At 37.9% G+C, this 13036-nt stretch overlaps 1 protein-coding gene across 2 annotated transcripts in view; it reads left to right on the top strand.

The window, feature by feature from the left end:
- The window catches only part of BTBD8 (BTB domain containing 8), a 107831-nt gene that overhangs the window by 30779 nt on the left and 64016 nt on the right, over positions 1–13036 (top strand). The window lies entirely within an intron of this gene.

The following is a 13036-nucleotide window of genomic DNA, read 5'->3' as shown; positions in this document are numbered from 1 at the left end:
CAAGTAACTAAAATGTGCTTCAAAGAAGAAAAAATCTTAATAAATACAGATTTTCTTTTGGAACTCAAGGGAAAGAAATACAGCTGGGCCTCACAATGGACAAGAAATGGAACCAGAAGACTGAGGAACCCAGTGTTTTTCCTCCCTCTCTTTGTGTTTCAGATAGAATGTTGATAAGTTATTCTGGTGCTCCTGAAGAGGAAGAACCAGGTTATTTGCAATGGCAAGAACCAGTCTTCTGGGTTCAAGGATACACAATCTTAGTGAAATTAGCAGTGGGTTTAGATTACAGGAATCTACCATGCCAAAACTAGTGATGTTTGTGCTCTCAAAAATCATATTGGCTTTGCCAGTTAATTGACAGCAGTACATTGCTACACTCTAGGATTACTAGTTTCAGTCAGACTATTTACCATTCAGAATCTGAGTTTTTCTCTTGGGAACATGTATTTTGTAATTATAAGTACATATGCACATTTTTCTAATTTTTATGAAATCTGTATTACATATAATAAAATACAGGGTGTAATACAGATTTATTAATATATATTCCATATCATGGATATATATTTCCCAAATCGTGTGTATGTGTGTTTCTTTGCTTCTTTGATTCTTTTTGGGGGGGGGGGGCAATGCAATTTTATTTTATACATTAATTTTATTTTGTGTTCTGGTTGTTCTTGAAACCACAGGGGCATTGTACCAAAGTTTTACTTATAGAGCCCTAAGGTTATTGTCATACAGGGAAAGCAAGACCTTGTGATCATTTGCAATATATCCTCAAACAGTGTCTATATTTGGCCTCTCTGTGTGCTGCCTGAGAGTGGACTATGTTTTAGGAGCTGGATCTAGAATATTAGGTTTGTATTCCAGAAGAGTTCTTGCTCACATGTCTGGTTTATTTTGTTCACCTAGCAATAAAAAATAAGTATATATTAACTAGAAAGGTAATTTCCTGAGCATATATTCTAAGAAGATCTGTCTTAAGTTTTTCTACTTTGTTAGTACACTTATATGAGTTACAGTGGCAAAACCTAAATCTCAAGATTATCTTCCTAGTCCAAACTTAAATAACTCTCTGTTTAGTACATAATAATTTTATTATTCAGTTTAAGGAATATTTTGTCAGTAGTTCGGAAGACATACATTCATGTCATGTAGTTTAGAACCCAGCATCAGAACTTTCTGAATTACTTCTGTTCTAAATGATCAGTGTCAGCATTTATCCTAGTGATGTGGCTAAAAATCCATTTGTGATATGGCTGTTTAAAATTATATGGACTCATCTATTGAAAGATCAATGCGAATACTCATAAATACCAGAATTTATGATCAGAATTACATTCACATTAGGGCTCTATTTTGAGCTTAGTTTGCTAGCTTAATAGGTCCAAATTGCTGTGGTAATGAGGTAGTTTCTTCTTTTCTTGAGTCCCGTCTTTCTCTCATGCTCTCTCTTCATAAACATCCCTGATACCTGGTTCTTCCAAGGTTATGTCTCCGGTTGCTAGTTGCTCTGTCAGTCTTTATCTTGATTCCGAGCTTAATGCCTGGAGTCCTTGATATGCTGCAGTACAGTCTGATGTCAGTCACTTGCTTATGGTGGCACAATTAAACCAAAGAAGTTATTTTATAACAGAGTGGTTAAAAGTGTGTGAACTGTGTGTGGAGCCTTTCTGTCTGGGTTTGAATTCTAGCCCTACCATCTTTTAGCTCTGTGAATTTGGGCAGTTTAACCATTCTGTGCTTTAATATCCTTATCAAACATGGGTATTCTCAAAGTACTCATCTCACAGGGTGACTATGAGGATTAAATTATTTTAAAGGACTATATAGGTGTTTGCTATAATCATCCAGGCAATAGGCCTTTGATGATAAGCTTTTGTGTAGATGGTAGCAACAATCTGTAATCACTTATGTGGGGCAAGCAGAGAAATGTGGTTTGAATCACTTGCATTTCCCCCCAATCCAAAGATGGGATAGCAGTATGCCTCCAGGTAAAGTCACATTTACTTTACTCTTCTCCATCTACATAGGCCTTTTCCCCTCTGAAGCATATTCTTCACTCTTCCCACATCTTTGTCCTTGTCTATCTCCAATACTTCTACTCAAAGGAGAAATGAAGAGAGCTCTTTTTATTTGGGGGGGGGGTTATAATAAAAGGAGGACCCCTTAGAGTTCATTGATCCTGTTGTTAGTTATGTTACTCCTTTTCTGAGTATTGCTTCCTGGGACACTACTATACATTACCCTCTTTTGTAGACCTCTGTAACATTACTTTCCTGCCTGAATTGCTTTCAATCACCAGATGAATACCATCTGGATATTGTACATTTCAGTTTTCCTTTATTTCCTCCTGTCCTCTTCAGCCTACCCCTAAGTTTGTACCTGGTGCAGCCTATTGCGGATCTCACATTTTATGGCATTATTTATTATGTAGTGTTTCCTGAGAGAAATTGTGAATCTGTTAAATTTTTAAGAAGTCTGTTTGTTGTACTTCTGTGTTCCATAATTAAGATTTTTTGAGGGGCTGCTTTATTGAAAAAGCATGGCAGTGATTCCTGATTTTAGCTTTGACACTCAATCTGATAGCCTTTCCAAAATACCTTTCTTTTTTTTTTCTTTCCAAAATACCTTTCATTTCAGTGTCTGATATTATACCATTAGGCTTTCATTCATTAAGTTAAAGTGTTCAACTCCCCTTTAAAATGTAGTTTTTTTCTGAATATTTAGCAAATTGACACTCAGGAGGTCAATGTTCTAGTTTGTGCCATAGTATTAATCAGTTATATGTTCAGCTGAAAGCTTTTTCAGAAATGTATAGTTTAGTAATTCAGAAGTCAGTCTTTCTGGGTTTAGATTCTGACTCCACCATTTATGGAATCGCTGAGAAGTTGCTTAATGTCTTCAAGTCTCAATTTCTTTATCTATGAAAAGAATAATAGTAATTATAGCATAGGATGGCTGTGAGGATTGAATCAGGTAATGCACACAAAACACAATAGCTGGCACGCTATAAGCTTTCAATAAATGTTAGTTGCTATAAATATGTATTAGGTATCTGGAAGAGAGACACATTGTTACCTGCTGTACCTGATTTTATAGTGGAGTTTCGCAAACTATGGCTCAAATCTGGTCACTGCCCTCTTTTTATATAGAACAACAAAAAGACAAGCATATGCAACAGTAACCTGTAAAGCCTGATATTTATATCTGATATTATCTATCCCTTTATAGAAAAAGTTTGCTCTCTTACTTGGGATTTGCCAGGAAGATTGCCAGGAAACCTTAATGAAATAATGATAATAAAATTCCAAATTACCATGCAATAAAGTGAGTCACTACCATCTTAGTATTAATTAGTTTGTTAGTGATAAATGGTCAACCCTGTCCACTTGTGAGGTTTGATGTGGTAATAATAGAGGGGAAAGAGATAAAATTCCTTGGTGCCACAGGTCTTTGAGAGATGTCGCAGTGGGGAACCAAAGCTGAAGGCTCTGGGTGCCTGAAAGGAAACAAACCACCTGCAGTAGAAGCTCCTTAACTGAACTTGACTAAAACTGCTCTTCACATATTCTCTATAGAACATGCTAACAGCACAGTAGGCAGAACTGTGAAAGCTTAGGAGGCCCTTCTCTAGTGTACTTACACTTTTCCGGTCCTGTCATTGAGTTTGTGTCTTCCAAAGGTCACTTGGGTTGTTCCCAAACCTATTTAATGCCATTTAACTTCTTATTTTCACAGCATAACTCAATGAAATATCAAATAAACCAATGATACAAGAAGTATGAAAGAGTTATTGTGGGGCGCCTGGGTAACACAGTTAAGTGTCTGACTCTTCATTTTGGCTCAGGTCGTGATCTCAGGGTCACAGGATCAAGCCAAGTCAGACTTCACACTCATCAGGGAGTCTGCTTGAGATTCTCTCTCCCTCTCCCGCTTGTGCTCTCTCTCTCTAAAATAGGTAAATAAATCTTTTAAAAAATTACTTAAAAAAAAAGTTATCATTCCAGTGGAAACTAAAGTGATGTGAAGATCTAATAAAAAAGGCACACTTTAAAAAATTGCTATTGAATTTAGTATAGATGAACAATATAAAAGTTTGAGGGGAAATTATAAAAATCTAAAATGATTCTATACTTCAGTTGCTTCGCAAAAGTTTTAGATTTCATTCTTCATTTTAGAGAAATTTGAATTAGAAATTATAGATGTATATATATGTATAGCTTTTGTGAGAAATAAGAGGCTCTAGTCAGTGAACTCACATTAAAAAAGGGATTGGCCTTACGGTGAAAGATTGTGAATGAATGCATATGTGTGTTGTTTGTTTTTTTTTTAATAATTGGCAGGTGTTTTATTGAGATATGGTTTTTGGAAGTGGGAGAAACGTTCTAACTGGTCTTCAGGTACATTTGTCAGTGATTGGCTGGCTGCAAGTGAGTAAGCAAACAGTTTGGAGAATTTCAAAAGAGAAAGGATTGTTCAGTGTTAGGGGTAGAGAGGTTTTTTTGAGACTGCTTATTCCCTGCAAGAAGTTAGGGTCATTATCAAGTGGATACTGGTAGTGTTCTCCCCATAAAGAGTATGGAAGTTTTTTTAGCATACTTCCACCTATCTGATTTGGAATTTCTGGAGTTGTTTTAATGCTCAGTAAAATGATTTTTTTTTAACTGAAGTATAGTTGACATATAATACTAGTTTCAAGTGCATAACAGTGATTTGACAACTTATACATTATGCAATGTTCACCACAATAAATACAGTTACCACTGTCCCCATACACAGTTATTACAATATTACTGACTATATTTCCTATGCTGTCCTTTTCCATATTTATATTTTTAAAAGATTTTATTTATTTATTTGACCAATAGACACATAGTGAGAGAGGGAACACAAGCAGGGGGAGTTGGAGAGGGAGAAGCAGGCTTCCTGCCCAGCAGGGAGCCTGATGTGGGGCTCGATTCCAGGACCCTGGAACCATGACCTGAGCCGAAGGCAGACGCTTAACGACTGAGCCACCCAAGTGCCCCTCCATATTTATTTTTAAGTTATTATAAAATGATTATGATATACACAAATAATTTTTTAAATTCTCTCAATTTTTTTGATTAACCAAAAACTGTCAGTTCTAAAGAGGGCATCCATTACACGTTGCAAATAATTTTTTAACTTAGGAAAGGCTAATCTTATGAAAGCTATAATCAATGGATGTCAAAATGGATGTCTTAAGAAAAAGCTCTTAAAGTTTATGTTCTCTAAGATGTTTGCAAAGAAGTGCAATGGGTATAGTCACAGCTCTATAAAAAGTTTGGATTCACTACCCTGGGTTTAACCTTTATTTAGTTATATAGAATTAAAAGTTTAAAAAGTATTCTTGGAGCAAGAGTACTTAAAAAACAAAACAAAACAAAACAGTCCTAGTAAAAAGTTCCTTCTTTAGAGCTTCTCTGAGTAATCCAGGCCATTATTCTGCCTGGAGTAGTGAATCTAGTTCAGCTAACATCAGGAAGTATTGAATAGCAAGCAATGTACTAAAGCAAGAGCAAGGGGGAAATTAGGGCATCTTGACAGAGCCAGAAGCAGCCTTGTCAGTTGAGATTAAATTTAATCGAAAGGAGAAAATGGTTTTTGGCATATTGAAAAATGAAAAATCTGGCAAAGATTTTTAATATACCATGCCATTTATAGCACTTTTTTTTAAATGTGGGCTCCACGCCCAGCGTAGAGCCCAACATGGGGCTTGAACTCACGACCCTGAGATCAAGACCTGAGCTGAGATCCAGAGTCGGATGCTTAACTGACTGAGCCACCCAGGCGCCCCCTACAGCATTATTTTTTTTAAACTGAGGCTTGTATCCTTTTTTTTTTTTTTAAGATTTTATTTATTTATTTGAGAGAGAATGAGAGAGACAGAGAGCACATGAGAGGGGGGAGGGTCAGAGGGAGAAGCAGGCTCCCTGCCGAGCAGGGATCCCGATGTGGGACTCGATCCTGGGACTCCAGGATCATGACCTGAGCAGAAGGCAGTCGCTTAACCAGCTGAGCCCACCCAGGCCCCCGGCTTGTATCCTTATTAAGTAAGAATGTTTTCTAAGTTTCTGTCCTAAAGTCAGGGCAATTATTTAAGTCTCAGATGCTTTTAATCTTACTTAAATGGAAATAGCATGCTGTGTTAGTGCAAATCTTCAGAGAAGCAGACATGAGATGGAGGTTAGACTTGCAAGAAATGTGTTAGGGTAAACGCATGTGAGAGAACATGGAAAGGAATCCAGAGGTGACTGAAGGAGCTGTCAAACTGCAGTATTGATCTGACCGTGATGGAAGGAGAAGGGGAAAGAAGGAAGCTTGAGTAGTAGCTTCTTAGGCTGCAGTGCAGTTCTGAGGAAAATCAGCAGACTGTTAGAAAGTCCCCAGGCCAAAGTCACCCATCAGAAAAGGCCCTGTCTCTCTGAAATAAGCCTGCCTAGTGTCCCTGATGTGCTCGTCACTGGCAGGGAACAGCCTGTGAGAAAGTGGCCTTGGGACCCATGTATTACTGAATGCAGAGTGCTCTACTGGGGCCACTGGTCAGTTATGCAGTCAAAGATCAGAGGCTGCCACACTTGGAAGTTATGTCGTGCTATATATTTATACAGGCATACCTCCTTCTATTGCATTTGGCTTTATTGTGCTTTGTAGATAGTATGGTTTTTGTTGTTGTTATTGTTTTTTACAAATTGAGGGTTCATGGCAACCCTGCAACAAACAAGTCTATCAGTGCCACTTTACCAACTGCATTTGCTGACTTCATGTCTCTGTGTCACAGTTTGATGATTTTTGCAATATTTCAAATTTTTTCTTTATTATATTTGTTGTGGTGACCTGTGATCAGTGATCTTTGATGTTATTATTGTAATTGTCCTGGGGTGCCATGAACTGCACCCATATAACATGGCCAACTTAATTGATACGTGTTATGTTTGTTCTGACTTCTTTCCCAGTCAGCCATTCCCTCATCTTTCTCCCTCCCCTCAGGCTTCCCTATTCCCTGAGACACAACAGTATTGAAATTAGGCCAGTTAATAACCCTACAATGGACTCTAAGTATTCAAGTGAAGGGAAGAGTTGCACATCTCTCACTTTAAATCAAAAGCTAGAAATAATTAAGCTTGGTGAGGAAGGCATGCTGAAAGCCAAGACAGGCTGAAAGCTAGGCCTCTTGTGCCAAACACTTAGCCAAGTTGTGAATGCCAAGGAAAAGTTCTTGAAGGAAATTAAAAGTACTACTTCAGTGAACAAACAAATGTTAAGCAAAACGGCCTTATTTTTGGTATGGAGAAAGTTTTAGTGGTCTGGATGGAAGCTCAAACCAGCCATCACATTCCCTTAAGCCAAAGCCTAATTCAGAGCAAGGCCCTAACTTTCTTTAATTCTGTGAAGACTAAAAGAGGTGAGGAAGCTGCAGAAGAAATTTTTGAAGCAAGCAGAGGTTGGTTCATGAGGTTGAAGGAAAGAAATTGCCTTCATAACAAAAGTGCAAGGTGAAGTACCAAGTGCTGATGTAGAAGCTGCAGCAAGTTATGCAGAAGATCTAGCTAAGATAATTCATGAAGGTGGCTACACTAAACCACAGATTTTCACAGATTTTATTCTATTGGAAGAAGATGCAATCATATTTGCAAATGACATACCTGATAAAGAGTTAATATCCAAAATCTATAAAGAACTTATCAAATTCAACTCCAAAAAAACCCACAAATAATCCAGTTAAGAAATGGGCAGAAGACATGAATCAGCATTTTTCCAAAGACACAGATCGCTAACAGACACATAAAAAGATGCTCAACATCACTCATCATCAGGGAAATACAAATCAAAACTACAATGAGATACCACTTCATACCTGTCAGAATAGCTAAAATTAACAGTCCAGGAAACAGCAGATGTTGGTGCAGATGCAGAGAAAGGGAAACCCTCTTACACTCTTGGTTAAAATGCAAACTGGTGCAGCCACTCTGGAAGACAGTATAGAGGTTCCTCAAAATTAAAAATAGCACTACTCTATGATCCAGCAATTGCACTACTAGGTATTTACCCAAAGGATACAAAGATACAGATTCGAAAGGGCACATGTGCCCCAATGTTTATGGCAGCATTATCAACTATAGCCAAATTATGGAAAGAGCCCAAATGTCCATTGACTGATGAATGGATAAAGAAGATGTGGTGTATATATACACAATGGAATATTACTCAGCCATCAAAAAGAATGAAAGCTTGCCATTTGCAACGACATGGATGGAGCTGGAGTATGGCGCTAAGCGAAATAAGTCAGAGAAAGGCAAATACCATATGATTTGACTCATGTGGAATTTAAGAAGTGAAACTGGTGAACATGGGAAAAAAAGAGAGGTAAACCAGGAAAAGGCTCTTTTTAATTATAGAGAACAAACTGAGGATTACTAGAGGGGAGGTCAGTGGAGGATGGGTTAAATGGATGATGGATATTAAGGAGGGCACTTGTGATGAGCACTGGGTTGTATATGTAAGTGATGAATCCCTAAATTCTACTCCTGAAACTAATATTATACTATATGTCAACTAATTGGAATTTAAATAAAAATTTGAGACTAAAAAAAAAAGATACAGTGCAATCTAGAACCTTCTGGGCTAGAGAGGAGAAGTCAGTGCCTGTTTTCAGAGCTACAAAGGACAGACTAACTCTCATTGAGACCTACTGCTCAGAAAAAAAGGTTTCTTTTAAAATATTGCTATTCATTGACAATGCACCTGATCACCCAGGAGCTCTGATGGAGATGTACAACCAGATTAATGTTGTTTTCATGCCTGCTAACACAACATGCCTCTCTCTCCCTCTCTCCCTCCCCACTCATGTGCACTTACTTGCTCTCTTTCTCTTAAAAAAAAAAAAATGCTTTGTCTGCTAATTCCATCATCTCTTTCATTTCTGGGTCTGCTTCTATTGACTGCTTTTTCTCCCTTTATAATTAACATTTGCTACTTCTTTAAATACCTAGAATTTTTTATTACATACTGGATGTTATATTGTTGAGTGTTTGAATTTTGTTGTCTAAAAGTGTTGAAGTATGTTTTAGCAGGTAATTTAGTTATCGTGGATCAGCTTTATCTTTGAGACTTGTTTTTAAATTTTGTTAAGGTGGATCTAGTGTTGCCTTTGCTCTAAATGTTATATAGCTCGTCTACTGGGATGTCACCCTTCTGGGAGCTTCCTTAGTGCTCCAAGTATTCAATTCTGGCTGGAAGGAACTTGAATGTTGGCCAGCTCCCTGGCCTTTATTCTTTGCCTGGCTTCATGGAGCTTTACCCTATATATGTTGAGATTATATTCAGACAAAACCTAATTCCTCTAATTTCTGGAGCTCTTTTTCTCATAACTCCCTCTTCCATAGTACTATGTCTCATAAATTCCAGCTGACTCATCCTCCTGAAGCTCCTATATTAGTCTTCTGAGCTCAGTAAGACAACCAGGCTCTTCTTGTGTTTGTCCTCCCTATGCCATAATCTAGAAATTGTTTCTAGGAAGAAAAAGCATCATGACTGTAGGGCTTACCTCATTGGTTTTCCTTCTCTTAAGGATCAGTCCTGTACTTCCTTTTTCCCCCAGTGTCATATTTTATTCTTTTAATCACTTTTCTACTTGTTAATATAGAAAAGCTTTCATTTTTATTTTTTTATTTTTTTTAAGATTTTATTTGAGAGAGAGAGAAAGAGCACAGCAGGGGGAGAGGCAGAGGGAGAGGGAGAAGCAGAGTACCTGCCAAGTAGGGAGCCCGATGTGGGACTTGATCCCAGCACCCTGGGATCATGACCTGAGCTGAAGGCAGATGCTTAACAACTGAGCCACCCAGGCGCCCCAGAAAAGCTATCTTTCAAAAGTGGAAGAAGAATCCCTAATTTTTTTCTTAATATACTTTATTTCTTAGAACAATTTTATTTTTTTATTTTTTTTAAGATTTTAAAAATTTATTTGACAGAGAGAGACACAGCGAGAGAGGGAACACAAGCAGGGGGAGTGGGAGAGGGAGAAGCAGGCTTCCCGCGGAGCGGGGAGCCCGATGCGGGGCTTGATCCCAGGACCATGACCCGAGCCGAAGGCAGACGCCCAACGACTGAGCCACCCAGGCGCCCCTCTTAGAACAATTTTAAATTTACAGAAAAACTGGGAAGAGTACAGAGAATTCTCGTATGCCTCCACACTCAGTTCCCATATTATCAATATCTTATATATACATTTAGAATAGTACATTTGTTACAATTAATGAACCAACACTGAGACATTATCATTAACTAAAGTCCATAGTTTATTCAGAATTCTTTAGTTTTTGCCTGGTGTCCTTTATTCCCCTGGGGTCCCATCTGGGATGCCACATTACATTTAGTGGTCATGTCTCCTTAGGCTTCTCTTGGCTCTAACATCTTCATAGAATTTACTTGTTTTTGATGACCTTGACAGTTTGAGCTCTGGGCAAGTATTTTGTAGAAATGTTCCTCAATTGGAGTTTATCTGATTTTTTTCATCATTAAATAGGTTATAGGTTTTGGTGAGAAAGTTCAAAAGGATAAAATGTCATTCTTATTACATCATTTCATGGGTACATGTAATCATCATTAGACTTATCACTGTTTATGTTAACCTTGATCACCTGGCTAAGGTAGTTTTTGTTTGATTTTTGCACTGTAAAGTTATTCCCATCACCATCCCCAAAGTTACTTCCAACCCATCTCCCAATTGCACACTGTACTCTCTGGAAAGAAGTAACTGTATATAGTCCACACTTAAGGAATGGGAGTTATGGCTCACCTTCTTGATGGAATAGTATCTATCTAAATTATTTGGAATTCTTTTGCACAAGAAATTTGCCTCTTTCTCCCCATTTATTTATTCAGTCATATCTGTGTATCGTATGGATTATCGTATGGATTAATATTTATTTTGTACTTGGACTTATATTTTGTGCTTGGTTTGTACTTTTGCTTATTTTGTACTTTGGCTTATTTATTTTGTTGCTGAAATTGTTCCAGCTTTAGCTACAGGAGCTCTTTCAATTTGTTCTTATGTCCCTTTGACAATCCCCCACATCATTTTGTGTGTGTGTGTGTGTGTGTGTGTGTGTGTGGTATTTCCTTACTTTTTGACACTAAAAATGCTCTAAGCTCATCTGCCCTCGAACCAACCATTTCTCTAATGAACCCTGGTTCTTTTATTCTGATGGTATTAGAAACTAATATCTGGATACTGGGTGTGCTTGTTGCTGTTTCTTTTAGGTCACTGAGCTGACAGAGCAAAGAATATATATGTATATATATACACTAACCTGCATATATGCACATAGCTATAAATATTTCTATATGAATCAATCTTGTTTTAAAGATTTTATTTATTTACTTGACACAGAGAGAGAGAGAGAGAGCGCACAAGCAGGGGGAGCAGCAGAGGGAGGGGGAGAAGCAGTCTCCCCACTGAACAGGGAGCCCAGTGCAGGGCTTGATCCCAGGACCCTGAGATCATGACTTGAGCCGAAGGCAGATGCTTAACCAACTGAGACACCCAGGCACCCTCTGAATCCATCTTTATATTAAACTAAATATAAATTCATATTGATGTCTCCAACACTAATCTGTCACCACATAGCTCATCCTAGTCTACCCCCTTACTCATCTGTAATCTTCTATAGCAGTGACAAACTTGGCTTTCATCCTCTTATATCTAGTACTTGATTCTTCAATTCCAGTATTCATGTGTAATGGTTTCAGAATTGTTAATCCCTGCTTCATGGGAAATAACTTCACCAACTTGAGTATAATGTTCCTTTGCCTTTTCTTATAGTCTGTACTCATTTCCAAGGTTATTTAGGCCAGGACCTTTCTTTTCCAGTCCCTTCAGTGAGGTTATTTCATATATTTGTATGCAGTTAGATTCTTTTGTCACAGTCTTCATTTCACCCTAGGGTCCCCTGACCTCCTCCAAAGTGTTTTTGTTTTAATTTATGTACATTAAGGTTCATTTGTGCTGTAAAGTTTTATGGGTTTTTATAAATGCATATTGTCCTACATCTACCATTACAGTATTATACAGAATAATTTCAACTAAAACTTCCCTGTAATTGATGCCCTCTCCAAATTTCTGGTAATTTTTTAAACTGTCTTCACAGTTATAACTTTTCCAGAATGTCATATAATGCAATCAAACAGTATGTAGCCTTTTTAGACTGGTTTCTTTTGCTTAGCAATATGCATTTAAGTTTGTTTTTTTTTAAGATTTTATTTATTTATTTAACAAAAAGAGCACAAATAGGGGGAGCAGCAGGCAGAGGGAGAGGGAGAAGCAGGCTCCTTGCTGAGCAAGGAGCCCGATGTGGGGCTCGATCCCAGGACCCTGGGATCATGACCTGAGCCGAAGGCAGATGCTTAACCAACTGAGCCACCCAGGCGCCCCTGCATTTAAGATTCATCCATGTTTTTGTGTGGCTTGAGAGCTAATTCCTTTTTTTTTTTTTATCACTGAGTAATATTCTGTTGTAAAGAATGTATCACAGTTTATTGATTCACCTATTGAGGGACATTATGGTTGCCTTAGATGTGGTGATTTTGAATAAAGTTGTTATAAACATTTATGTGCAAGTTTTTTTTTTTAAAGGTTTTTTTGTTTTGTTTTGTTTTTTAAAGATTTTATTTATTTATTTGAGAGAGAGAGAATGAGAGACAGAGAGCATGAGAGGGAGGAGGGCCAGAGGGAGAAGCAGACTCCCTGCCGAGCAGGGAGCCCGATGCGGGACTCCATCCTGGGACTCCAGGATCATGACCTGAGCCGAAGGCAGTCGCTTAACCAACTGAGCCACCCAGGCGCCCCTATGTGCAAGTTTTTGATGGACATAATTTTCAGATCAGCTGGTTAAATACCCAGGAGTGTGATTGTCAGATCATATGGTAAGATTATGTTCAGTTTGGTAAGAAACTGCCAGACTATCTTTAGAAGTGGCTGTACCACTTGCATTTCTTTCTTTCTTTCTTT

The sequence above is a fragment of the Mirounga leonina genome, unplaced genomic scaffold (assembly GCF_011800145.1).
Source record: "Mirounga leonina isolate KUSES-001 unplaced genomic scaffold, KU_Mleo_1.0 Mir_173, whole genome shotgun sequence".
Lineage (NCBI taxonomy): Eukaryota > Metazoa > Chordata > Mammalia > Carnivora > Phocidae > Mirounga > Mirounga leonina.
Note: the sequence above shows the minus strand (reverse complement) of the source record. Positions and strands in the feature narration are given on the sequence as shown.